This window comes from Amia ocellicauda, chromosome 20 (genome assembly GCF_036373705.1).
Source record: "Amia ocellicauda isolate fAmiCal2 chromosome 20, fAmiCal2.hap1, whole genome shotgun sequence".
Lineage (NCBI taxonomy): Eukaryota > Metazoa > Chordata > Actinopteri > Amiiformes > Amiidae > Amia > Amia ocellicauda.
The window spans coordinates 6,499,792-6,526,411 of NC_089869.1; the positions used below are offsets into that span (position 1 = coordinate 6,499,792).

The 26,620-nt window shown below is 38.9% G+C and overlaps 1 protein-coding gene across 3 annotated transcripts in view; it reads left to right on the forward strand.

Moving 5' to 3' along the window:
* The first annotated feature begins 4,027 nt into the window (after window positions 1-4,027).
* The window catches only part of add3a (adducin 3 (gamma) a), a 91,491-nt gene continuing 68,898 nt past the window's right edge, over window positions 4,028-26,620 (forward strand). For 2 of the 3 annotated variants that reach the window (XM_066693693.1, XM_066693699.1), the window contains exon 1: window positions 4,028-4,168. The gene's annotated coding sequence lies outside the window, so the exon portion shown is untranslated. Of the gene's footprint in view, window positions 4,169-5,023; window positions 5,043-26,620 lie in introns of those variants that run through there. The other variant, XM_066693695.1, reaches the window with a different exon arrangement.

A 26,620-nucleotide genomic window follows, 5' to 3' on the forward strand; every position in this document is an offset into this window, starting at 1 on the left:
CCAAATTAAATGTAAAAAGTAATAGCCAACACAAACTGAAATTTAAAGCGAAAGGCTGAACGCACATTAAAATGTAAAAAGTCGAAAAATAAAATACCGAAATGGAAAAGGAAATGTGGGGGAAGAAATGTAAATAGAAACATTCAAATTAAAGAAGGGATATAGAAATGTATAAATGAATAAATAAATGTTAAAATTAATCAATTTAATGAGGCCGAAGGACATCCAGCTGGCTGATACACCAAGCAATGGGATCATGGAAAGTACCTGCATTCTCATTCCCGTCAGTCAGTCACTTGGACTTCACATGGAGCTCTGTAACTATAAAGGCATGGCAGCATACCTAGTGCACAGTGCAGAGGACAACCCCAGCTTAATCTTGCACAGGGAAACCAAAGAGTCCAACAAAGGGTTACAGAGGATAGCAGCTTTTATCTGTGGATTTGAAAGAGGATATTAGGAAGAGAGAGTGATTCAGGGTGGCACAGTGGTGTGGTGGTTAGTGCTGCTGCCTCACAGCTCCAGGAATCCCGGGTCAAGTCCTGGCTTGGGGTGCCTGTCTGTATGGAGTTTGCATGTTCTCCCTGTGTCTGCATAGGTTTCCTCCAGGCACTCTGGTTTCCTCCCACCGTCCAAAGACATGTGGGTTAGGTTGAGTGGCCATGCTAAATTGCCCTGTGGGTATGGGTCTGTGTCTGTGTGTGTGTGTGAGTGTATTGCCCAGTGATGGCCTGGCATCCTGTCCTGGGTGTATTCCTGCCTTGTGCCCTATGCCTGCCGGGATCAGCTCCAGCTTCCCCGTGACTCTCTCCAGGATAAGTGGTTTTGAAAATGGATGGATGGAGAGTGATGCAAGGATGAGGAGAAAAATAAAAAAAATAGTTTGAGGCAATTATTTGTAGGAATTATGACATTCCGCGTAAAGTACTATATCTGATCTGTGTTGTTGTGAAATAACAAAAAGAATCAAAGAAAAACAAATGTAGCTTTTAGTTTCGAACCCAATCATGTTCAATCCCTTCCTGAAGAGAGAGAGAGAGAGTCTGTGATGGGGAAATAATTTATGCTACTACATTCTCCACTCACTATGCATGGCCCTACAGTAATCGTGCCTGGAAGGTTTTCAAATAGCCTATACCGATGTAAATTGTATGCTTATCAGACTTAATCATATGCTTAACTCTTAGTGTAAATAGCTTATTAGCAAGAAACCTATTTTGCATTTTGTTTTCTGGCGACTACAACTTGATCACATGGTTTTATGTAGTGCCCTAATATTTCATGCCTGGTTGCACTTTCTTCCTGTTCTGATGTCTGTTGTTTTGTCCAGTGAGCTGGCATTGAGTAGCTGCTGTATTCCAAGCCAGGCTACAAGGAATTTATTAAATTGAAACTAGGGAATCATACACAAGTACTTTGTTTGGATAAGTAAATAATGCATAAAATTAACATGATGTTATATTGAAGCTCAAGCTGATATTTGTGATGTCTCTCGGGCACACCTATCACCTGTCATCATCTTCATCACTTGGCAACAGGCTCATTGTCATAATCAATTAAGAGAAATGAGGAAAGACATAATTTAGCACAAACAGTGGCTATAGGAAGTATTCACTCCATTGGACTTCTTCGCATTTTGTTGTTTTCTAACTTGAGATTTGTAAAGATATTTTTTCCCTTTGATTTACATAACCTACTCCGCACTTGCAATACAAGTGATTCACATAATTTCAGAATAAACACACCTGACTCTGTGAGGTCCCACAGTTGGGCAGTGCATTCAAAGCAAAGATGCTCTAATGAAGACCATGGACCTCTCAAAGCAATGGGTTGTTGATAAAGTTTTGGAAAGGCACAGATCAGAGAAGGGGTATAACAAGGTTTCACAGGTATTGAATATCTCTTGAAGCACAGTCAAGTTGATCATTAAGAAGTGGAAGGTATATGGCACCACCCAGAATCTGTTCAGACCAGGCCATCCTCCTGGTTCAAACTGGGCAGCTCTGTAATAAGGGCTTTTGTCAGAGAATACACTGATTGAGAATCTGTGGCAAGACTTAAAGATTGTTGTCCACCCATGATCCAATACATTAAATTGCCAGGAAGAATAGATTAATAGTATTCCTGCCTTGCGCCCTATGCCTGCTGGGATCGGCTCCAGCTCCCCTCACCCCGCAACCCTCACCATGATAAGCGGTTTCGAAGATGGATGGATGGATGGATGAATACATGCATATTGTAAAATCCAGATGTGCAAACCTGGATGAGATTTACCCCTCCAAAAGACTCACAGCAGGTGAATCTACAAAGTATTGACTCATGGGGGTGAGTACTTCTCTGACCAAGACATTTGTGTTTTTTATTTTTTATTAGCTGTTGTTTCACCAAACAAAATCTCTTACTCCTTCAAAATGTTTAGTAGAGGGGAAAATCCCATTTAAATGCATCAAAATTTCAGGTTGTAATGAGAACCAGCTTTCACTTTTTCAGCAATTTGAGCTACAGTAGCTCGTCTTTTGGATCGGACCACACGGGCCAGCCTTCGCTCCCCACGTGCATCAATGAGCCTTGGCCACCCTGTCGCCGGTTCACTGCTTTTCCTTCCTTGGACCACTTTTGATAGGTACTGACCACTGCAGACCGGGAACACCCCACAAGAGCTGCAGTTTTGTTGATGCTCTGACCCAGTCGTGTAGCCATCACAGTTTGGCCCTTGTCAAAGTCGCTCAGATCCTTACGCTTGCCCATTTTTCCTGCTTCTAACACATCAACTTTGAGGAAAAAATGTTCACTTGCTGCCTAATATTTCCCAGCCACTGACAGGTGCCATGATAACGAGATTATCAGTGTTATGCACTTCACCTGTCAGTGGTCATAATGTTATGGCTGATCGGTGTATCTATGAACAATAAGAGGGTTACTTTGAAACCTTTATAAAACCACCAGAGGGCAGTATATGAATACTGGATTGTACATTTTCTGTGTGTGAGGTTCAATAATTACTGTAGAATTTGATAACATATCATCCAATACACTTACCTGCTATTAAATAATCAAACGTAATACTGTTTCTTGTGCAACGACACATCTTAGTATGAAGTTAATAGTTGTATTCTGTTTATTGTTGCTTATTAATTTGTGACTTTTTGTAAAAAATAAATACTTATGATCTGTTGCAATGTTATTAATGTTCTTACATATTTTAAACTTTTGCTTTTACAGTGCAAGAAATGAGTTACCACTTTTGCCTTGCTTGTGTGAATTCTGGGTGGCTTATTCTGTCAATTACATGGAAGAAGAGCAAAGCATATTTTGAAAAGCACCAATAGTGTGCGCGTGTGAAAGTGTCCGAGTGGAAGTGATAGCGCAGGGAGACTGAAGTGTGTCAACAGACAGGCAGTAAGACATTCCAAAGAAAAAAGATACAATACACCCCACTCAGATATAAATGTACATAGCAACTTCCCAGCTTTTCACTGAAAGTCCCCAGATGGCCTTGAGAGAACAAGCAACCAAAATAACAACAACGTGGTCTTGGGAAGAGCAACTTGAAGGAAGCCATATGGAAAGGATGGCCTGTATATTTACAGTGAGTGTCTTTATGTATGTAGGTTGGGATGTTGGGTATATTTGTAAAGATTTTGTATTTGAGGTTCTTGATTCCATTTTACACTGAAATAATGTCATCCTCTGAAAAAGTAATCCTTTTTGAACTGGCTGAGTTAACGCCCCTTCTTAGGGCTGCAAGTACAAGGCATGTTGCTGCACCCAATGGATTGCTGCTTTTTTGCACGTTGCGAGTTTTGTGTAGAAAATCCTTATACTAAGATATCTCTAGACATACATCTTATTTAAACAATATCATATACGTCTTGTTGTAAATACATTCAAGGTTAATACAAATATACACACATACACACATTGAGTCTTTTAATCCCCTAACGGCGGGCGTCTGGACGCGTGAAAGGAGGCGGGGCCGCCAGATTGTGATCTCTATATAAAGCACGCTCCAGAAGAGGAGGGAGGGCAGAAATGTACTTCCTGCCAAATAGTGAGCGCTAGGCTGCAAAAGCCAGCAACAGGAGATACTGCAGCAGCCCGCACTGGATCAGATTTGAATAAAACCACCTGATTTATTTATTTTCTACAGCCACGCCGAATATAGCAGGTATGTTTTTTTTTTTTTTTTTTTTTTTTTTTTTTTTTTTAAGTACTTTACGAATTACAGCTGCACCTAACTTTAAGAGAGACATTAATAGGTTGTATTGAGGTTGAGATCGTAACACTGCAGCAGCCAGATGTAATGCGCCGAGTCAAGGATGCGGATCTAATGAGTGGATAATAAACGGGTACAGTAGATCTGCTTTATTAAGTCGCAGATTGTATATTGATTTTCACGGGAGAGCTTTAATGGCTGTAAGGCGACAGCTAGCTAGTATCCCTGCACAGGTGCATTATAGTTAGTCGGACTGCGCTGGAGACGAGCCTTATTGATTAGATGAGTATGTCACTGTAATGAGTTGGCCACAGATTGCATGCTTGCGTCTGTTTACATCGTGGGCTGGAGAGAGCGAGGGCTCGGCCATTCAATGTTGTGCAAATGTTACCGGCGTGACATTGAGTCGTAACGGACATCCTTGCAGTTCTGCATGGAAACCACGTTTGCTGAACTCCTATCCACACTAGCGATGCAGCGGAGGCGTTTAAAAATGCATCCAGTGCTTTAAGGTGTGTCATCGCTGGAAAATCGCCTCACCTGAAATAATGGCTTAATCTATCAATACAAAAAAAAAAAAAAACCCACTAAATAGACTGACACTTTAAATGCGTTTCACCTATTGAGTGGACCACGAGGGCCTGGATAGACGTAGTTTTAATAGCGGTGTGCGGGAACAGCGGTCGCGTTCGTGTAGCGCAGTTTTGCGCAGATCTGCAGAATTCCAAACATCCCATTGGTGGAGCCGCGCAGAACTGCGGTAATCTACAAGAACGCCAGCATAATATAACTGGAACGAAGTGGGCTGTCCGTCTGAACCGAGCAGGTAGCGTTACAGCTTTAAAATGCTTTGATTTGGTTAATACAGCACTTACTTTGTTCAATACAGTCTTCCACAGTAGGTGAAAGAAACCAGGCCTATTCTACTGTAAACACGGAGTAAGCCTACAGTAAAATTGCTTCGCAGTTACCTTTTTTTTAGTATACAAATGCAACCGCTTTTGTGTGTAATATGACATTAAGAATAAACGGGGATTAAGTATTTCATGACCGCAGTACTTGCAGTAAGGCTTTGCGACCATTTCGCTCTTTAAATAAACTATTTTGGGTTGAACATGGAAAGCAGATATTCCTGACAGTTTCACATTACTGATGTTTTTACACGCCGCTCTTTATATTTGGATAACCTTGCATGAAAAGGATGCCTTGTTGTTCTCCGAATTAACATGCACACATTGCGACTTAAGAGGAATGAGTCGTCTTTTTCATTCATGGAAGAGGAGTTCATGCATATCAAATAGTTCAAGAATACAATGCTTTTAAAAACTGCACTGTTTGCGATGGTAATAAGGTTTTCAGATGGTGTTGTGCAGGACACCACCAACAACCACCCACACAGTCCTCTTGGAAACAATCTGTAGGCTAGTGTTAAGTACCAATGTGCCTATATGCAGGCTGACAATTTAACCTATAACTGTCTAGCTATTGATAGGCTGGGGATCTGAGTGGAGAACAAGAAGTATAATCCTTGTGCTGATTCACTTTTTTTTTTTTTTTTTTTACAAATTGTGAAAGTAAACTGTCTATACAGCATTCGCAATATAGGCCTGGTAAGCTATGATGAAAATGCATGCAACATAATTGTGGATGACTGTTTATTGGTGCTGTGTAATGAATAGTCCTTAAATGTAAGACATTATAGAAACAAAACCTTTCAATTTATGGTGAAGAACTCGCTGTTGGCAACTGAGAAATAACTGATTACCAAGGTTTGGCCTCTTCCCTGCACCACTGGGGAAAATCACTGATTTATGCGTCTCATCAGGCAGGGTTCAGTGTAATGTGAATTAAACTGGGGGAAACTCTTCCCTCCTGCTCCTCCCCTGGACATTTGGAGTAGCTTCACGTGTGTACAATGTTCCAGGGTCTGACTTCTAAACATTTTAAGTTTACAAAAGCTTGGGTGTCTGCGTCTTTGTGGGTGACTGACAATTTGGTTCATGTATTTTTCAAAACAAACATGCAAAGCAATGCCATTTCATATTAGACGTTGAATGGGTGTTGTCAACAATTAATGTGCATGTTTGGTAATCTGGAAAATATGTTTCAGCAGTAATGTCTGAAGAATGTATGCACAGAACCCAATAATTGTGAGAGGCAGTGATGTATGTCCTGTAGTGAATCCTGTTGGCAGACAGAGGCCAGCTGCAGCTACTCTTACTTGTCAAGTGGGGGCTATAATGAGTTTTGCAATTACCAACTCTTTATGGGTTATCCTCACAAATTAACCTAATAATGATTAATCGAATAACTATGCCCTGACCACGTCTGCAGTACTCACCAGAGATAAGAACCCATGCCTGTCTTTCATGTCCTTTTTTTGGGGAGGAGGTAGGGTTTCTATATTTTGACATTTTATCTAGCATACTTTATAAAACTTTGTTCCCACCCAGCTTATGATATAAGCCTTTATTCAAAACTATTCCGCAGATTACTTTTAGGTGGTTTAAGGTGGTTTAACTCTTCCTCTAAGATGGGAATGACATTTCAGAAAAGCAGAGATTTGAAATAGATTTCGTGATGGTAGTTTCCAATGCTTTATATACATTTTAGTCCACTTTTAAGGTTCATTGCCTCTTATGGATTATTTGAAGAAAAACCTGAATGTTCATGCAGGTTTAGGCCAGTGCATATGCGGTGCAGACTTTAATTGACATGAGCACATGCTTTATTTAAATCCGTAGTTACTGGAGCTCTCCTTGCTGTACTGTAGGTCAATGCCTTAAGTGTATAATCGCATCCCTAGCCATGGAGTTGGTTGAAGCGTGTTTTTTTTTTTTTTTTTTTTTTTTTTTCAGGATTTTCCAGGTGTTCTAACTTTCTTACACCTTTTCGTATCTTTCTAACTAACCATGATATAGTGAGTGGCAAAAGTATACCAAATGGAGAAGCCTATAACTCCAGTTATCATAATTACCTACTCTTGTCCTTTTGAGTTTCTTTACATTAACACACTGGAATTATGGTTGTAATTCCTGTTTAAATATTGAAGCCTTAATGGCTTTTGCTGCAGGTAGAAGCAGGGATCCTGTAATAATGCACAGAAATTGCAAGCTCTTTCTGCCAATTTAATGGTTGTACTTCTGCAAATCCTCACTAATGGTGACTAAGCTAAATACTCCTACAAATTAATACTGTATCGGAAATAACAAAAGATTAGTTAACTGTTGAAATAAAACCTATAGGTTTGTGAAACGGGGCTACACTACATTTTTAACCTATGTCTGTCAATTATAATGTAATGTTAAAATCAACGGCAAACATGGTTTGGGCCCAACCTTGACTTAAATGACTGCTGCAACCCTTTTGATGGATGGCCCTAGGATGACTGCAGTTGCTCCTGCAGTGCAGTCTTTAGTGCAATAAAAGTTGCTGATATCTCCAATCTTTAAACGTCCCTGTGAGGATGACAAATCATAAGGGGGGGGGGGGGGAATGGAGTATTACTTGACATTAGGAGGACCGAGTTTCATTTTACTAACTGAAATCCCTTTGACTGAACAATAAGTGACTTATCAAGGAAGGAAAAAAGGGTTTGAGTCTGGAGCAAACCTCTGGGAGCTGTGGCAGAAAGCACAGGACTCGCTCTGGTGCCTTATTTAAACTTGCATTAAAAAATGCAAGGATTTACTTTGGGTAGATCAGGGAATGATTTATCTAATGATTTATGATTGAAATTATAACTAGTCGCAGAGAAACCTGAAGAGCTTTTTGTAGCAAGACGCTCTGAAGCAAGTCTTAATGCAGTATCATTGTTCTCCTAGATCCTTAAGGCTAAAGAACTGACAAAATTCAAAATTCAATAACCAATGTTATCCTCCAGTTTAGTTTTCATGGGCCAGGCACAGTGATTTTAAATTTCTTGCATTCTTGATATAAGGGTAAGGGTTACAGGCACAGGGAAAAGTAATTCTGCTCTCCTGTGCAAATAAAGATTTCTATGGCACCATTCCGGATGCTGGACCATTATGTTCAGCATTGTAGTTGTAGTCTAGGATACAGATGTGACCTGGAGTCTTCCTAGCAGGCTGATTTATTTAATATCTTTTTGCCTGGCTAGTGAGTTTTATTCTTCATTCAATTTTGGGGAGGAGGGGATGGATGAAAGTTCTGCCCAGGAAAAATGTAAGCTTTCAATGTGTATCGAGGTATGTCCTCTGAGTAAATTGTTGATGGATGGTGGGGGGAAATGGGGAAAGAGTCCAGATGAAGTAATGTCAGTTGTTTCCTTTTATATGTAGGAGTTGCCTTGTACCAGATGTTGCTCATTGCTTCAAGAACTGGGGTCTGCCTCTGACAGTGTTGGGGAACCGGCACATGTTATTAAACTTCCGAGAGGGGAAAGGCTAACAATGCGTACATAATGGTTTCTGATTTCTCCCCAACTGGTGAGACTGACCTGCCTATACACATCCAGACAAGCTGTATATTAAGTAAAACTAGGAGCTCCTTTTCAAATGAATTTTGTTGAATGTTTAACTTGTTGTTCTGAGGGCCTCCACTTATACTTGTATCTCAAGCATTATTGGTGAGATTGTTAACCCAATAGTAGCCAAAAGGTGAATATTGAGTAAGTGAAAAGGAATGAGTAATTTCTTACTGCTGCATTCTGGGATATTGGTGTGATTAGGGACCCGGGGCTAATTGCACAAAGGTACCGGTGACACAAGTGGTACTTTAGTGTTCTGTACTTCGTCTACTGGAACTTCATACTGCTGGGATCAATCCTAAATGTAGATTTCCTGCTGTGGAATTGCATCAAAGGCCTAATCAGCCTGTTTTCCAAAAGGGGCTGGATAGGAAGTGTTTTTTTTCCCAAGCCTGACCTATATCCCAGAATCGTTTTTTAAAGGGGCATACAGTGGATCCATGCATTTTATGTGAACCTTTGGAAAGGGGTCTGGAATATCCCCAAATTGTATTGCTTTGCAAATTTGTATCCTTCTGAGAATCGTGTACATTTTTGAATGGATTAGGGTTTATTAAGGAAATGGGTGTTTTGATATGAAAAGCACCTACTTTCCCTATTTAACAAAGTATTTAAATGCACAAGATCCTCCCAGTTTGATTGCATTTTTGTTTGTATGTGCATTTTTGGAAATTCAAATGCAGTGCTGATAGGCTTGTTAACAGGGACTGGCATATAGGAATAAGCACAGGAATGTTTTAAGGTTGGGTTGGGGGAACAGACCTTACTCTGTAAGTATTGGCATGTCTCTAATCCACACCAAATGTTGTGAAGACCATTTTGAGTCTCCTAAGGAAATTGTTCATTTGCTTTGCATGCACCTGGGATTTTGTGAAAATAAATGTTAGTTATTTCAGAGGCAGGGATATTTACATCTAGAGGATTTTTATTTTTTAAAATTTTGATATGCAGTTCTAGATCTGTTGAAAACTGCTATGTTGAGAAATTGTAGCCAAGTTTATTGGGGGGGGCAGTCTCATGATTTATCTTCTATATCCCATGTTGCTCTGAACTGTCTCTCCCCACCCCACATCCCACACTGTGTTTTATAAGAGCTACATAAATATTGCAATAGGCTGCAAAGGCTTATACTGGCTAGACCTCCTGTCTTCCTCTCATCTCACAGTGACAAAGCCAGTGGCAGCATAACATTGCTTTTTCATCCTTGCACTCATAGAATAACAAGTAAAGAATTTATTGGTGTTATTCCTCTTGTTCTGTAACCCACAAAGTAATTTTTTTTTAACTGCAATAGAGTTGGCATTGAAAACTACACTGGTGGGGAAAGAACACCACCTTTTTATGAAGTCAAATGTGAGCTATTCTCAGACTTGGATAAAACCTTGGTTAGCAAATGTGTCACGGTTTCTTCCTGTACTATTTGTATAGGCCTGTCATTCCCACAGCCTGCCAAAGCAGATTGAGTGAACATCAGGTGCACCCTAGGATCTGACACGGATGACTGCTAATCCACAGTGGTTGTTCCTATCCTGTGATCTCGGATTTGTCTTGCACAAGGCAAACGCAGCATAAGAATAAATCCTTTTGAAAGGACTGTACACGCATGTATACATCTCACTTCTTGGAGTCTTAGGTTTTCTTTTCCTTTAAACCAGACTCTCTTCAGGTTTAGGACCAGGTTTAATACCTCGATGCATTTTAGTTTCTGTAGACCTTGAGTAAGATGTCTTCCTAAATGGCTACAGCTTTACAATTTGACAGCTGACCTCCATTTTATCTGTTTGGTAAAGGATGTTCATGCTTCACGCTTGTATTATTTCTGAAAACCTCACTCCTTCTTCCTCATTTAAGATGGTAAAAATAAACATTCAACTCATGTGAAGCATTTATTTTGTTTAAAAGGTCTGAAAAATCTGGATATTTTTGGAAGAATGTGTTCATATACAATATTTTTATCATTTATGGGAGAAAAAAAATACTGAATCGAGCATTCTGAGAGTCTAGGGACATCCACACCATGGCTTCCCATTGTGACCAAATGAGTGCCAAGCAAGGGCAGACTGTTGATCTTTTAAAAATACTTGCTGGAGACTAGGGTATAAAAACACTAAAATTTATTCTTTCTGTATGAGGTCTGCCCATCGCTTGGAGACCTTAATAATGTTCTATCAAATAATCAAAGGCCAGACATAACATTGTACCTGTATTTGGTTGAGAAATACCAGCTTGAATCTCGTGTTTAACTTCTTAAATACAGACCTAACAATTCACAACTCTTGTATCTGCAGGATGTTGCATTTGAGAATATTTAAACCACTGTTTTTGTACATTAAACAGTATTTTTGGAGTGCAAGAATAGTTTAACTGCTTTGTTGGCAGGCAGCTCCAGAAATTGCTCAGAATAAACTCCCGTGTGAGTGGTTGTGGTTTGTAGGACTGTTTTTGTAGGTTGCTGTGCTCTCTGTGTACACACATTTATACGCTACACATTGCAACCTGATACCATCATGTGAAACAGGGTTGGTCTGGCCTTCAGTAGTACAGGAAGATGACACTCCACCCTACTGCCAAGAGTTTCAGATGTTCATTTAATGTGGCCCCTTGAAAAAGTGACATCTTGGAAACATTCAAGAAATCCTGATCAAGAGTTTCTCTTTTGGCATGTCTCCAGAGAAACAATTACAGTAAGCCTGTTAAACCTGTATTCAAACTTAGAAGAACATAGGATTTGTGTGTCTAATCAAAGTAAGTATTTAAGGTGAAAAGGCACTTTTTTTTGTTTTTTTTTTTTTCCCCTGCAAATCAGTGGAAGTCCTATTTCTAAGGTCCATATAACCTGCAGAAACCATATACATCCTCTGTATCAGTGGGATATTTCAACAGTGTTGCAGAAGCTTAACGCCAACACTGAAGAGCCACAAACCATTGTAAAATTAAACGTTTATCCGCAGGATTCGAGCCTCGTGAAAACAAATCTAGATAAATGGCTTGATTGCTTTTTTGATTAATCAGATGGTCATCTTATTCCTATTGTATAATAAACTAGTTTTTAAATTTACAAGTGTTCAGTTTCAATCATGGTGTCTGCGCCCCTTGTGTAACTTGGCATATTTAAACCTTAGATTTTATATTTCCGCATACCTCGGTATGTAGTAGGGATTCTTGTCCCTTCTTGTGATCATTTTCTGCTTTAAATTTGTGTACAGAGGCACATCAATAGTGTTTTCCAGCACTTTGTATGCATTTAGAATGCAGCAAATATTTGACTTGAACCTTCCTGGAGGACAAACATGACTTCACCATTACCTCATGCCTCTTATTGCAGCTTATCAAAAACATGTGTCCCTGCTTTTCCCATTCTAAAATGTATTGTAAAGTTGATGTCTTGTACTACAATATTGTACTTTGTGAAAATGGAGACCATTTTATGGGTGTATGCCTTAGTGTTTCCAAAGTAAATGTATTTCTCCTTCAGCTGAAGTGAACTTTAGTTTTCTTGCACTCTTATTAACCTTGGTTTGACTCCCTGAGAAGTTGCACACTTGCAACATTTGATCAGTGTTTGGTGTCTGCCAAATAAACTGAGATATGGTTAAAAAGGGTGTGTTGTCATTGCTAATGCATTGTGGCTGCTCTTTAAACATTTGTTCTGGTCCTGCAACTGAAATATAATTTATCCAAAATGCATCTTTTGCAAAATCCAGTTACGCATTAAGCACAGGGTCAAAAATGAGACCAGTTTACAGTTTAATGAGCCTGATTACTGCTCAACAATTGCTTTTCATGGTGAAAGTACTTCTGCTGTCTAGTCATGGGTGCTTTCTACATAATCTAAATTGTTGTCAGGCCCACCTGGGTGTGTATTTGAATCATGGGGAAATGAGTCAACCAACTAGTCTAAAGGGCTGCTTTCCATGTGTAGTGTCCAATTAATCATGATATAATTGTTTTCCCCCCATGTAGTGCATGTCTGTGTATTGAAGGCAATCCGATTTTTAAACGTGTTCTTGGATGCTACCCTTAAAGACCATAACGATTTGAAATGAAAAAAATAATTAAAAAATTGTTGATCAGACCACTCTAGCGCATTGTGTCCCGATTTGGATAATTTCCGCAATCTCAATGATGACTTCTGCCAGACTATAAAGTGCCCATTTGCCTGTGTCCAAGAAACTGACATGCTGTGATGTTTAGTTTTAGAAAACTTAAGGAAGTTCCAAAACCTCAAAGGGCCTCCTAAATTACAGTATTTTGGATAAAATTACGATTTTAGTTTGGCATGCCTTAATTAAGTCCTGCGACATCTGCTTTTTCATCTAGGTGCACCCCATGGACACCGTCCTGTACAACCATTTAATTTGTATGTGAAATGGCAGTGATCTTTCTGAATTTAATTGGCTCATAGACTATAGATATTTTTGTTCTTGTGGAGAAGTGGGGGGTCCAGAGGTCTCGGCAGAAAGAAGCTGAAGAGCTTTAGTTGGCAGTAGGATCCGACGCTTTCCGGTACTGCTGAACTCTTGAGGACCGAAAATCCATTTGCATAGATATCCAAGTGTTTTACTATGGTTACTGGGTCCTGCTCAGCCATGGGAATGCTGGAGTGGCCAAGTTTAAACAAAATGAGTTATGCATTTGTACTGTAGCCTGTATAGTGTCAAGTCACTCATTGTTTGGTTACAAATCAGAAGATGGAAGAATAAACTTAAATCCATTTCTTGTATGTAGGCATAAGAATTTGCTTTACAAAGTGAATTTTCCCATCTTCACTCCTCCTTGTAGTGCTCCTTTCACTAATGACGCAATGGAGAAACATGCAGTTTTATACTTGCCGTGCATAGGTTGTCAGGTGTCACGGTATACTAAATGGTTGTATTTTTTTGTTCAATGTATTTATCATCTGCAATAGATCTTGGTACCCAACAATAAAAAATAATAAACTGGACAATTTGACTTGCGGTTACAATTACTTTAATTCAAATTTACTAGGGTCTGTACCATACTCAATTTAATTTCGTAGGTGCATAATAACTGGTTTATTAAATGGCATTTGTGGACCCTTAGATGTACAAATAATTGGGTGTATCAAGACATGCTGAGGTGTCTCTCTGATGGTTCATTTTCAAGTTGACAAAAGGGAGGGACAGGAGAGGCTGGTGTGCCATGTGAAATGAAGGGCTGGGGGAAACGGCTCAATCCAAACTAAAACCATTTAACAGACCATGAGGCTTGACTGTGTGCTGGGAATAAGATTTGGAGTTGGAAGTTCTAATCGGATTTTATTGCGTGCATGGTGGGGAAAAAAACTGCAGAACACCGCAACAGAAAATATTCAACAAGTATAATGCAGTTTTTCCAGAGTTCAAGGAAGTACAAAGCTTTTATTCCCATTTTGGGACATGCCTTCAAGGGGTTTGACATTTTACAAGCAGTGTCTGATTGGTCATCTAAATAACAATGATAGTAATTTCATTGTCATTCTAAAATAAGCCTACCCATCTCCTCAATATTACAATTATTGCTCATGAATAATTATCCTCTGAATTGCCAGCTACATCTAGAAGGTCATTTGCCGATAACAAAGATGGAGTTTAATTGTTTCAAACCTAATAAGAAATGAGTAGAAGATGTAAGTTGCTGATAAACTAAAAGGGAGTAAATGAAGTGAAAAGAGAATGCAGGCAAATGTAATAGTTACTGTGAGAAAACCTACAGGGTCACAGCACACAAAACACAGAGGCATAAAATGATCTCTTTTCTCCTCCGCAACTACCTGGTTATAGGAGCAAGATATCTTTTTCCCGTTGTCTCCAATTAAGATTAACTTTTTAAATGTCTGGGGATTAATTTACATGGAGACAACCTGACTGTCACCAAGTCTTGACTGACAAAGTCCTATGTAGGTTTCTTATTGGGCTTTTTTCTTTTAAATGTACGATTTGGGAAGATTACAATCTGAATAGCTCATGTACATTTATTGGTTAAACCAGAAATTTTTTGATGACTTGGAGACTTTACCCTTCATTTAAATCTAATATTTGAGTAAGTACATATTACAATAACATGCAGTTAACAGATTGTTACAACAACCCCCACCCCAACGGTTTGGAGTGCGAGGAATGTTTGTGTAGAAGAGTGGAGTCCGTGCCCAAAGTACAGTATAGAATAAAGTGTAATGGTAGTTTTGTAATTTTTTAAAGTCTGTTAAGTACATTCAGAACATTCCTTGATAAGTAAATTGTATCTGTCAGAGAACATGACCCCTTTTAAGGTACTGTCACAAATGTGATGCCAGATGATATGGTAGGCTTCTTTCACTCAATACCTCATGGCTATTGGAAAGCCATAACCAATGCCTTTATCTTAATTTTCTACTAGAATGTAGTGCAGATCCAAAACCTCCAGACTGAGGTTGTCATGCTTGGCTTAAAAGGAAGTTTTTTTTTTTTTTTTTTAGTTTTGGTTCAGGACATCGGTCCTATTCCCGGATTACTGCTAGTTTATAAATTATTTTCAGTTTTGAATTAAATTTTTTTTTTTTTGTAAATGAAGAGTTTGAGTCCGATCTTTAAATGGACTCTTAATTTCAGGGGCATACATCTTTTAAAACCTGCCCACAGCAGTAAAGAAGCAAAAACTGAAGAGGCCATTTTTTCCCCCCCTCCCTTAAACCCATAGTGCAGCCTTTTGATACCATTATCCTTATGCTCTAACTGCAGTCCACAAGTCCTAATACTTTAGGCCTCCTGCCATTGATCATGGTTCTTCATTGTTTGAAATGAGTTGAAAATTTTGTTTACATTTAAGAACCGCAGTTTAAGTGGGAAGTTTATCTCTTGAGCGCAGGTTATTTGCCCTCTATAAACGTGCTTAATTTGTAGATTTTAAAGGTTTGGAAGTGATTTTATAATGTTTAATTTTGATCTAAAGTACTACAAGCACCTTTTATTAGTTAATGCCATTAATCTTCAGGGAGGCTGGCATGTGTATTTGATTTAATATGACTACTTGTATAGTCTGTAAAACCATAAACCTCAGTAAAGGCTGTGGGAATCTACTTTTGTCGTCTTGATGGAATATCTTTCTCATAATTTACCTAGAACATGATTCGGAGCAAATGTGTAATTTAGTAGGATAAGTATTGGAAAACCGTAGGCCCCAAAAGGACTTCCTATTGACTTGTTTTATGAAATTGCTACAAGGAAGCTATGCTCATTAAGAATTGCTGCTGTGTTTATAGTTTGTTGGTCTTGGTTCAGTCAAGTGCATTACATATCTTCAGATTTGGATTCGCTTTCAGGCCTTCTGGACACTGAATTTAAACTTTTGTGATCAAGTTGGGCAATTGTCAGCCTATTTTGCATTTTAAGACTTCTTAAAATTGCCTTGATCAGCCTTCGTCTTCAAAAGAGCAGTGCATTAAGATTAATACAAATATTTTCATTTCATAACTGGGAGTACAAAACCCAATCCATATCTGGCAGATGTAAGATTAAGTTCTCTGCACTCAGGGCTGTCTTCATTATGGGTTCAATCAGATGCTCTTTTGGGTTAAGGATTTGATTTTCCTCTTTCTCCTTTCACATCTCCCAGACTGATGCAGCTGTACAACTTAGTGACTAGCATAAAATTATGCATATTGTGGCTGTGCTCCATTATAGTGCAATTCTGTCCTTTTGATTTTCTAGTCCAAGCTGATCAGATCGCTTGGGTTTTCCTTACCTGCTGCTTGATTTAAATATACTGCAGTTTCTTTTTCTGGCCTACATTTATCATTTACCAATTTATTCTCATTAGTGTATGCGTTAAATATCGAATGCTTTTTTTTTTTTTTTTTTGGGTTAAATTTGTTTACAAAGTAGTAGGCCTATACCTGACAGGTTTCATTCTCTGTAGTTTTACTACTTACTGTAAGGATTACTTATGGTGCTTTGCTAAATCCAGGCAGCAGGGTGAAGACCTTGTTTATCACAGTAAGCTCAATTTCACATAGCTGGATTTATACTTTCTAAACCTTGATCCACACACTTCACCTAAAATTCACATAATTGGTGACTGAGTATTCATGTTGGTATATGTGGGGTAGAGACTTGTTTCAATTATATAATTGTCAAACTTTTGACTTTCAAAAGTTGTGCGTGTGTGTGTGTGGTACCCTTTTCCACCTGTTTCTTGGCCCTTGATATATCAAACAGATGTTTCCCAGATGTTCCTGGACAAGAAATTCACTAACTATTGTAGCTATACTGAAATAAACCTGACCAGCACAATCGCAATACTTTAAGTATAAGGACAACTGGAGTTATTTACCATTCTATTAGAGGCCGGAGCTGGGCTGTGCTCATTAAATGGGTTGTGCTTTGCAGGTTTATTTCTGGACCTGAATTTATGGGTCAGAAGCGGCTCTATGGCAGTGTGCACTGAGCTCAGTGGTATGTGTGCCATGTTTCCAGGGCTTTTTCAGATTATATACAGCCTCCCGTTCATTATTATCCAGGAGGTGCTTTCAGTTGGTTTGTTTTATTGAAGGAATTCTAAGTGATGTTTTCTACAGGAATGAAAAACTGTCTTAAATGTCACTAATGAAAAGAGAGGTTAGACGGCTATTCAGTTTCCCCCTGCCCCCCCCCCCCCCACCTTGAGTCACAGACTAACTGAATAGCTGGGGTCAGACTGTAGGATCTGAAGAGCAGGGAGAAATGCCAGTGGTTTTTTTTTTTTTTTTTTTTCCCCACCTCTCCCTTCAGCAATTTGTTCATAAACCACATAACAAATTATAGCCTTTTTGAATTGATTTCACGAATATCGCATTTTGCAGTGGAATGTTGGGCCACGCAATTGTATACATTGCACATTTTTTATATTCTGGTATTCAATTGTTCAATTTTACAGGTATGTTACTTTAATGATGTAGGCCTAATTCTTGACTATAAAATATGCAATGTGTAAATTTAGAAAGCTTAGGCCTTAATAACAATGTTAATTTTTGGATTAACGATCCCATGTTTTTAATATGCAGCAAGAGTTTTTCTCCCGTTAGTACACGCTGGAAGGGGCACATCCAGTACCACATCTGTTGGACCACAGTTTTAATCTCTGACCTTTGGTTGTGCAGATGGGAGGGGCAGCATCCTGCCTAAGGGTGGAGTGTATCGCTATATAGGGGTCAGGAAATGTTTGTATCATCTGTTTCATTTTAAAGTGTTTACAATATTGCACCTCTTGCAAAATGTAATCTCTTGCATACACTTCTAAACTGGGTGGGTCTGTTACAATTGTAAATGACACACATTTTTGGTTTTATCTGTTGGAACATCATGCAAGTACAAAGTGAATTCAGTAGTCTTTTGCAACAGACAAGTGCAAGTTGTGCTTAAGGGAGACCGTATGGTGATGTACAATAACTTTTTGTCACTTTATTGATGTGGGATATTTAGGTTGTCAGCTGAGCACAAGTTGACTACATGTTTGTAGCAGCTGTCCAGTGGCATTAGGAACCCCTAAAGTTCACTGGGCCTTGTTCAAATGAAAGGTGACCGGTGGCTATGCCTCAATAGTTCACAGTAATGCTGACCACAGTCTCTCATTTAAGGCTTAAGGTTACCATAACATTAACTGCTAAACTGCAGGAGTCCATTCCTGTGTTTTGTCACTGAAACTGTGGCGTGTCTTTCCAGTCCTAGAGAAAACTACAGCTTGTACTGACCTTTATTTTAACCAGTGTATGGATGGAGTCAACAGACCATTTAATCACTCTGTGGTTGTTTCCAATGTGCACCATTTGTTTTTATTTTAAACATTAGATGTATTTTCCAAAGAAACATGTTTGTTTTTCATTAGTTTTCCTGCTGGGATGAAAAATACTATGAATCCAACCCCTTATTTGCTAAAAATAAGTATTGAGGATGGATATAGTGGAAATATCAGACTCTGTTCATCATGTATTGGGTGACTGAGTTGAATCTGACTACTGGCCATAAAGTGAAGGGGATGGTATCATGTTCATGGTGTCTGGTGAAATGAGATCCTTAAATAACTCCTGTAACACACGCAGGGCACATGCTAGTGTTTAATCGCAGATCATTGATTGCTTTCACAGAGCGCATCCAAACAGAAGTGAACTGTGTTCCAACTAGCCTGCTAATAGTCTTGTAGTCCATGAACCCCAGCTTTTTTTTTTTTTTTTTTTTTTGTATCCTGTAGATTCAGTAACTTGTCCTGCCAAGAGCCAACACTTCCCAACAAAGGACTAAATCTTTGCTACGTCCATGCTTTATTGCAGCATTTAAGGTCTGAATTTTTTTTTGCCACAAATTGCTTGCATGTCAATCAACTGTTTAAAACAAATTTACCTTGTGAATTTACACTAGTTTGCAAAGAATTATTGAGCAGATCATATTTTGTGCAGTGAATTTTTAAATCTGCTGCTCTTGAACTGTGGCAAATTTTACCTTTTTCTGCCCCAGTAAGAGACTGCAGTGGCAGTATATACACGCAGCATATACACTTTTTTTTTTTTTTTTTCTATAATTATATATATATAAGGGGGGGGGGGGGGGGGGGCGCGCCAACCGTCCATTTCTTGAAGTACCCTGTGTAGGTTCTGATTGTCAGTCTGCTGTAAAGCAGATGTAATTCAGACATCTGTCATAACTGTTGCCATGCCACAGAGTGCTGATTTCCAATTTAAGTAATCGGTATCCTACTCTGAAGAGGATAAGCGAAAGATGTTCATTAAATCTGGTCCCATCAGCCTCTAAGACTGAAAGGAATGACCCACCATCTATAATGCAGATGGCTGTGCAGTATAGGTTTTTTTTTGCTGGGTTGTGGTATATTGTTAATGGCTGTGTTTTTTGTTTGCATGCTTTTTCAGCATTTGGTTGAAATGTGGCAGAAGATTTCAACGAATATCTATTTTTGGTGCGTCTAGACCCAATGTGTGACAACTTGGAAATCTCGAGGCAATACAGTTTGAGAAATGCAGGATTTTCTGTCAAACATCTAGCAATCTAGGAACTACTTCTCACTGGAGGTGAATGCAAAGCCAGTCCAGTTTCAGTGCACCAGGTCATGTTTTATGTTTCTAAATATCTGGCCCTACAGTCGGTTAAGTTTCTTAAAGGGGGTTGAATATTTATGTAAATTCTTTTAAGCTCTTTCCTCAAACTTTATACTTCAGATTGGATTTCGCTCTATACCTTAGAGCCCTGCTGACACTTCCAGATTTGATGGCTAGATTAGCTCGGTGCAGACAACTAGCAGCTGTCTGCTCCACTTGAGACGTTGCACATTGTCCAAAAGGATTTGGTCGGGATCAGAAGATTTTAATCTTGGGTGGATAGGTCTCAAAGACGGAGATGTATCCAAGATGCACATCACCCCTGAGCTACATGTCGGCGTAACCCTCACTCGTATGTTCTGGTGTTTATGATGACTAGCATTCTTGGTGACTTGGTTGATTTGTAGAGATTAGAGGTCTTCCTCAGTTCTACAAATGTAAGTCTAAAGTGACGCTACCTGTATTGTCCTTGTGTTCTGGACATAAACTTAAAGTGCACCACAAAGAAATTAGAATTATTAGTCTGCAACTGTATTCAGGATGGATGAGACTAAGGCTCCTGTGATTATCTATTTAACTTGGATGGATCTTGCAGCCCTGTTTTCAGTGCCCTTTTCTCCGCACAATCAGTATTTTCTTGTTTGCTGCTTTTGGCTAAAATTCTGCTTGATCAATCGGTTTGTAGCTTGTGCTAGTACTGCACAAGATTAATGATTGCTTTAAATCCTTTCACAAGCTATACAAACCAGTATTCAGCAAATTTTATTACCTGATCAATGATTTCAAGCAAGTACTATACATTATCACCCCCTGCCAGTGGAAGCACCTTTTTCCACAATTTCTCAATCGCCAGTATTGAGTTTTGAGTTCTGAAGAAACTTGCAAGACCTACTGAATCTTTTAACTTCATTACAAATCGGGACTCGGGGTATAATGCGGTCATGGTTCAAGACTGTAGCGTGAAGCAGAGACCATGGATTTGAGGCTATATCAATATAATTTGTTAAATACTGCAGATTTGGGGAAAATCCTTTAGGGCCTCTTGGAACATTGTGTAAGGCCACCTTTTGAAGTCTGACATTTTGAAAGGACTGCAAGTACACTTGAAACAAACCACTTTTAGTCCATCCATTTTGAAATGGTTTAAAATGGATTTGGTTTTATATAAATGGGCCTGTTTTCGGACTGATTCAGCTACAGTGGGACTTGGGCTTAGATTGGAACAATGTGTGCTGGTATGAGACGGTTTCACTTTTTTTTCTGGCTGTTTAGCCTCTTTAACATTCTCATCAGAGGGTTTGTGCTCTGAGAGACGGGATACTGCTGATGTGACGGGAACTCTGGCTTGTGCATCTGCAGCGTGCTGGCATGCTTGCTTGGCTTGTTGTTTTCAGGCGTTTTGTGCCAGAGGCAGTTTGATAAATCATGAGACCAAACCGATTTGCTTTGCCCCTGCTTCACTTTTGTTTCTCTAAGGGCTACAGTGAAGTTTTCTGGGGTGTTCTTTGAGAAGCGAGAATGACCTTAATAAACCTTAATAAACATGGGACCTCCTTTGCTTAAAGTTCCATAACTGTGTATATGAAGAATTTATACTTGTGCTCAAATGTAATCTGCTTAGCTCCTCTACCAGTTCCACAATTCCCCCAATGTGTAGTGTAATGTAAAATGAAATGGTCAATAATGAGATTTGTTGGACTGTAATTTCCTCCCCACCCCTAGAATTTCCAAAATTACATGAATAAAACTAGTTTGACTCCCTAGACTAGACCTCTACCAAAGAAATGCATTGTTTAAAAACCATGAACCAGCAGATGTGAATGAAGACTGGTCTGAAACTCCATTACAGTAGATGGCAGGCCAATGCTAATTTCTTTCACTGCAATTGTGGCTTTTGATTTTCTCTGAGCAGATGGACTAGTTTATCCTTCAAGCTCCTCTATTCCAACACTGATTTTTGAGCACAATTACCTTTTTATAATTAAATCCAGTTGTTTAAAAAATAAATGAACACGTCATAACAGCCTAGCAATACAAATGCCCCTTTCTACTTGCTGACATTGACCTGAAAGATGTAAGCTAAAATATGACTTTGCTGTAATTGGCATTAATTTCAGTTTTTGCCAAAAATATTGCTTTGGATTTTGCATAATCAAAATTAAATGCTATAAGTGTTGCTACACATGCAGTTTCCTTGACTGTTAAAGTCTTGTCAAGTTTATGATTAGCTATGATGACTGGGTAGGAATGCCTCATTGTCCATAATCCACAATGTCCACTTCCCAAACAGTGCCTCTGTGTTCAAGAGCAATGACATGTGTGGGTCTGGGTAAAGCAAGGGAGGAGCTTTTATTCAACATAGTCCGGAAAACAATCGTATCATAATAATCCCCTGACATAACAGATCTGAGTTTAGTTGAAAGGATTTCAACTATTCCCCAGAACGGTTGCCTACTAAATACTGTCAACAACACTAATTCGCTTAGTCTTTATTAAATGTATTGAACTAATTTTGTTTGCTGATGGTATCTTTTTCCTTTACAGTTCCAGTCTGAAAAAAGAAATGAAAGCCCAAGCCATATCCTGATGGAATCTGTTCGTTCATGTTTGTGGCAGGTCTGGGGTCAGAGTTACCGTGCTCACAGCAGTTCGGTTTGTTATGGTTACCAATTAAATCATTTGAATCTGTTCTTCACTGCTGTTAAGATATGTGTACCCCGGGCAGATTGGATGTTGTCATTTCTTGTTACAAACAAATGCACAATGCTTGAGGATTTGGAATTTTCCAAATTAAATCCCCTTTAGATTAAGCTTTTCAGTGCAATTAGAATACAGCCCTGATTAATTGGTTTAGCCTAGATTTCACCCCCCTCCCCTGTCTGTTTTAGTTACAAGGCTATTACAGAAATCTGCACTTTTCAGGAAAAATAGGGGGTGTTGGGTTCATGTACTGGTGAATTGTTGCTTTTCTAGTTTTTAAAGGAATAGGCAGTGCTTTTTTTGTGGTGGATTTTTTTTTTATATATATATATATATATATATATATATATATATAATGGTTTCCTTCCAGAAATGCATTTAGGGAATTAATTAAGGATTATTAATTTTGGTTTCAATTTCCAATTAATCTACCACTCTGGTTTCACCTGGACACACTGACAGTTGGCTCATGCCTGTTAAAGTCCATTCAGTTTAGATGAGTTAGGTTGGAAAGATGGTAAAAAGGGGCCTTGTTAATTTGCCTTTTAATGGATGTTGAACTGCTAGAATGGAAGACGGATCAGTCAATACTGCTTTTTAGAATTGTGTATAATAAATAATGCACAGAAGTAATAACTGATGCAGCAAAAGACTGGAGCAGGGAAAATGTAACCATAATTTGAGCGGGAAATCACTGTTCTGCAAAAAGAATAATCAAAATGCTGTGCTACAGGCCTTGTCTTTTAAGTCAGTCGGCTAGAATGCTGATCAGGATTATGCTTGGTTTGGTTAAGTTACAATATTCAATCACTCCTGCATTCTAACTAAGTTTTTCAAAAGTTGGTGTGCTGAGCAGGCAATTATCCTTTCCTACTCTGCAGGAACAATTCAGCTGCATTAAAAACTGTTCTGCTATATCAAAAATGAAGAAAGAGATGACTAATTTTAAAGTCAAATTGAGGTTCCTAGGTTTTTGTCTGCTCAAGTGGGTTTATTTTATTGTATAAACCTTTTGAGAATCCTCCAAGGATTATGCTATCCAGAGCCTGGCACGGGGCTGATGCTGAAATGAAGGAGGACTTTTGTTTTTATGCGATTTTTGCCCCATTTATGACTCAACACATGACCTCCTAGTCGCCGGTTCATTTCCTGTATCTTTTTTGATTTTTCAAGATTCTGAAACCAAGGTGGATTAATGGTTAAATCTAGTAAAAGGCAACTTTTTTTAACCAGTACATTGTATCAACATGCTTGACCTTATTGCCAGTAAGCCCTTTGGAGAAGACTCCACAGGCCAGCTGAAGGATGTACAGTAACTGATTTTTGCAGTAAATGTAAAGCCAATCCCCCAAACTGAAGGGCAAAGGGATGTGGTCTGTGAAGTGAGTTGGTGCTCGGGGTGGTTGAAGGAGCAGTGATGTGCCTTTCTATACCTTATTTGACCTTGATGGAGGGCACTTCTCTGTTGATCTGTGTGCATGTGGTCAGGTTTTATTGCATTTTGTCTTGCTCAACCCTGAAAACTGTAAGTGTTGCTTTATAGCCATGATCTTTCATTACTTGACTTTTAGTGTGTAGTGCAGCACAGACAATCCCCCATAAAGTGCTGCTATTGGGGAAAACTTTGAACGCTGCTATTTTGTTAGTTAACCAGCTATTCAAAGTTGGTCAAACCAAAAATGGTATACTTTTGTTAATTAAGCATGTATATCAAATGTATTTATCATTTTTCAGAAATGCATTTTAGTATGGTGTTTTTTGTTTGCCCCTTTTTGTAGTTTTGGTAACCAAAGTGTGGTGGTTTTGTATTGAACTGTTAAACCTTGCTTGAAGTCTGACCTTCAGACTTCACTAGACCTAAGCCTTTAACCCTTTCATGCTTCTACTTCTAGCATGGTAGATGCTCCCTATATTCACAGTATGTCAGTATCAGTCTTTGAAATGTCTGTATCGTGGTCTTCTCTGAAATACACCAAGCCCTCTTTGGATATTTGCACGAGCACATTGTGAACTGACAACATCACATCACATGACATGATTTGCTGCTTGTATTTCAGTTCTGAGTAGCCTTCATAAGACTTAAAAGCAGGCATAGCCTGTTTACCAGCTGTTCATACTGACAAGGGTGGAATTACATGCTGGGCAGTTTCCTGCACAATGCGCTTCATAGCGTTGTACACAAGCAGGGCCAAAAAGTTGCTTACTTTGTAACTTGACTGTATTCCTCTGTTGCGTGTGTATGCAATCATGTACTCGGTCACTGATTGCAGTTTGGCAGACACTGTTTGTTATCCTTTTGTAATTATGTTTATTCAGATACTTTTTCAAGTTTTATACACTTATCAAGCAATGAAATATGCTATTGATTTTAGAATATTTATCAAATTAATCTCTTCTAAACTACACATTTCTGAAGGTCTGATGTTCTAATTGAATCATTCCAGCGATCAGTATTGGAATGAATCCTGCTTTGGCTCTCAAATCCTGAAGATGGGACTTTTTGTAGCTTTCTAATGGGTTCACTGGGAGGCATGTTCACCCACTACCCCATACAGAACCTCTTCAGCTCCTCCAGGCTAAGCACAAGCTAGACAATCTGAATTTATTCACTTAATAGCAGACATTTTCTGTCAGATTGTGATCAGTTTGTGAAAGCCAATACATTTTGATTTTGCTCCTTTATCCATCTGGTCCTAGACTTGGATATGTGCATTGGATCATTACCATTTGTGTTCAAGTTTGCAGCTTTATTCTCCACAAACCTTTACTTTTTAACACTAAATTTACCACTGGTATATGTACACAAAAATCCTACAGGAAAATGTTTCATTTCAACTAGGGTATGAACCAGAAGAGGCCACTCAATATGGGACTAGTTTTTGGAGTTCAGGCACCAATTGGTTGACTTTCAGCTCATTGGTGTCCGGAAGAGCTCCAGGGAATTAAGGAAGGTTGTACCTCATTTGAGTTCTATAGAAAAGGGAAAGTTATACTTTATTCATTCAGTGGAAGTCTATAGAAATGTATCTTCTGTGCTGTGTAAAACTCACGCTTACTATGAATCAGGACAAAATGCAATCAATCATTCTTTATTGATATTTCGTAAATTTGCTAAATTATTGGGGGAGAGTGCTCTCCCCCTTCTCTGCAGCAGTGGAGCAGTCTCAAAACCCCTTGAACTGTTACTCAAATATACCTTAAAAAAAAAAAAAAAATACCATAAAGGATTATCAAACTATAAGGTTTCTGTGAAAGGGCTAATCTTGTCTGTCATGCTCCACATGCTCGTCACAAGTACACACCGCTACAACAAAGATGAGTTGTGGGACACTGTCTACTGTGATTGTCAAACAAATGATTGATTCAACACCATTGGTCATTTGCAAGAGCTTCTGAGCCCACTGACAAAATCGGACTAATGATTGGTTATATAATGACGCAGGCACAGATTGTCCTCAATTTGTAATTAGGAAGTCTCTCCTTTACCAATTATTTTGCCGTTCTGACTCTTGCAACATAAGGGGATATTGAGAACAATGAAGTACTAATGATTTTCCCCCTGTTGGAGGTCCTCCAGGCTCTCCACCTATGACATAATTGGTCTCTGGAAGACCACAGACACTAGTCTTCTCCACATTTACCCAACCTACTATCCCCTATCACTGTAGGTGTATTTTGATCTCTCTCTGTCCTACATCAGCATATCTCCACTCTGATGGGCATTCACTACTCCACTGCTCCAATTCCCTCCATCTCCGCTCCCATCCCGTCAAGACTTTTGCTCCTCTCCTTTTATACCCTTGCCCCTAAGTGGTGGAACACCGCATGATCTCATGGGCAGCTTGGCATTATGTTCGTTACACTAGTAAGTAGGAAGCACATTTTAGTATTAACTTGCTTTGATATGCCATGCATCTTTATTTGGTGCAGGTTATGCTATAGCTTTGTTGTAGGACATTATATGCATAGCATCCCAGTTGAGTCCAGTTAACAAAGTTTCCAAAAATGAAAAAAAAAAAGTGTTTAGTGGAATAAAGCTTAAACGAAGGTGTAATCAAGAAATGATTGACTTTGACTTGTTTTTAGTCCAGTCTTCATGGATAAATGCCAACGTTTAAAGATCAAGGCAAATGATTTTTTTTTTTTACTTGGA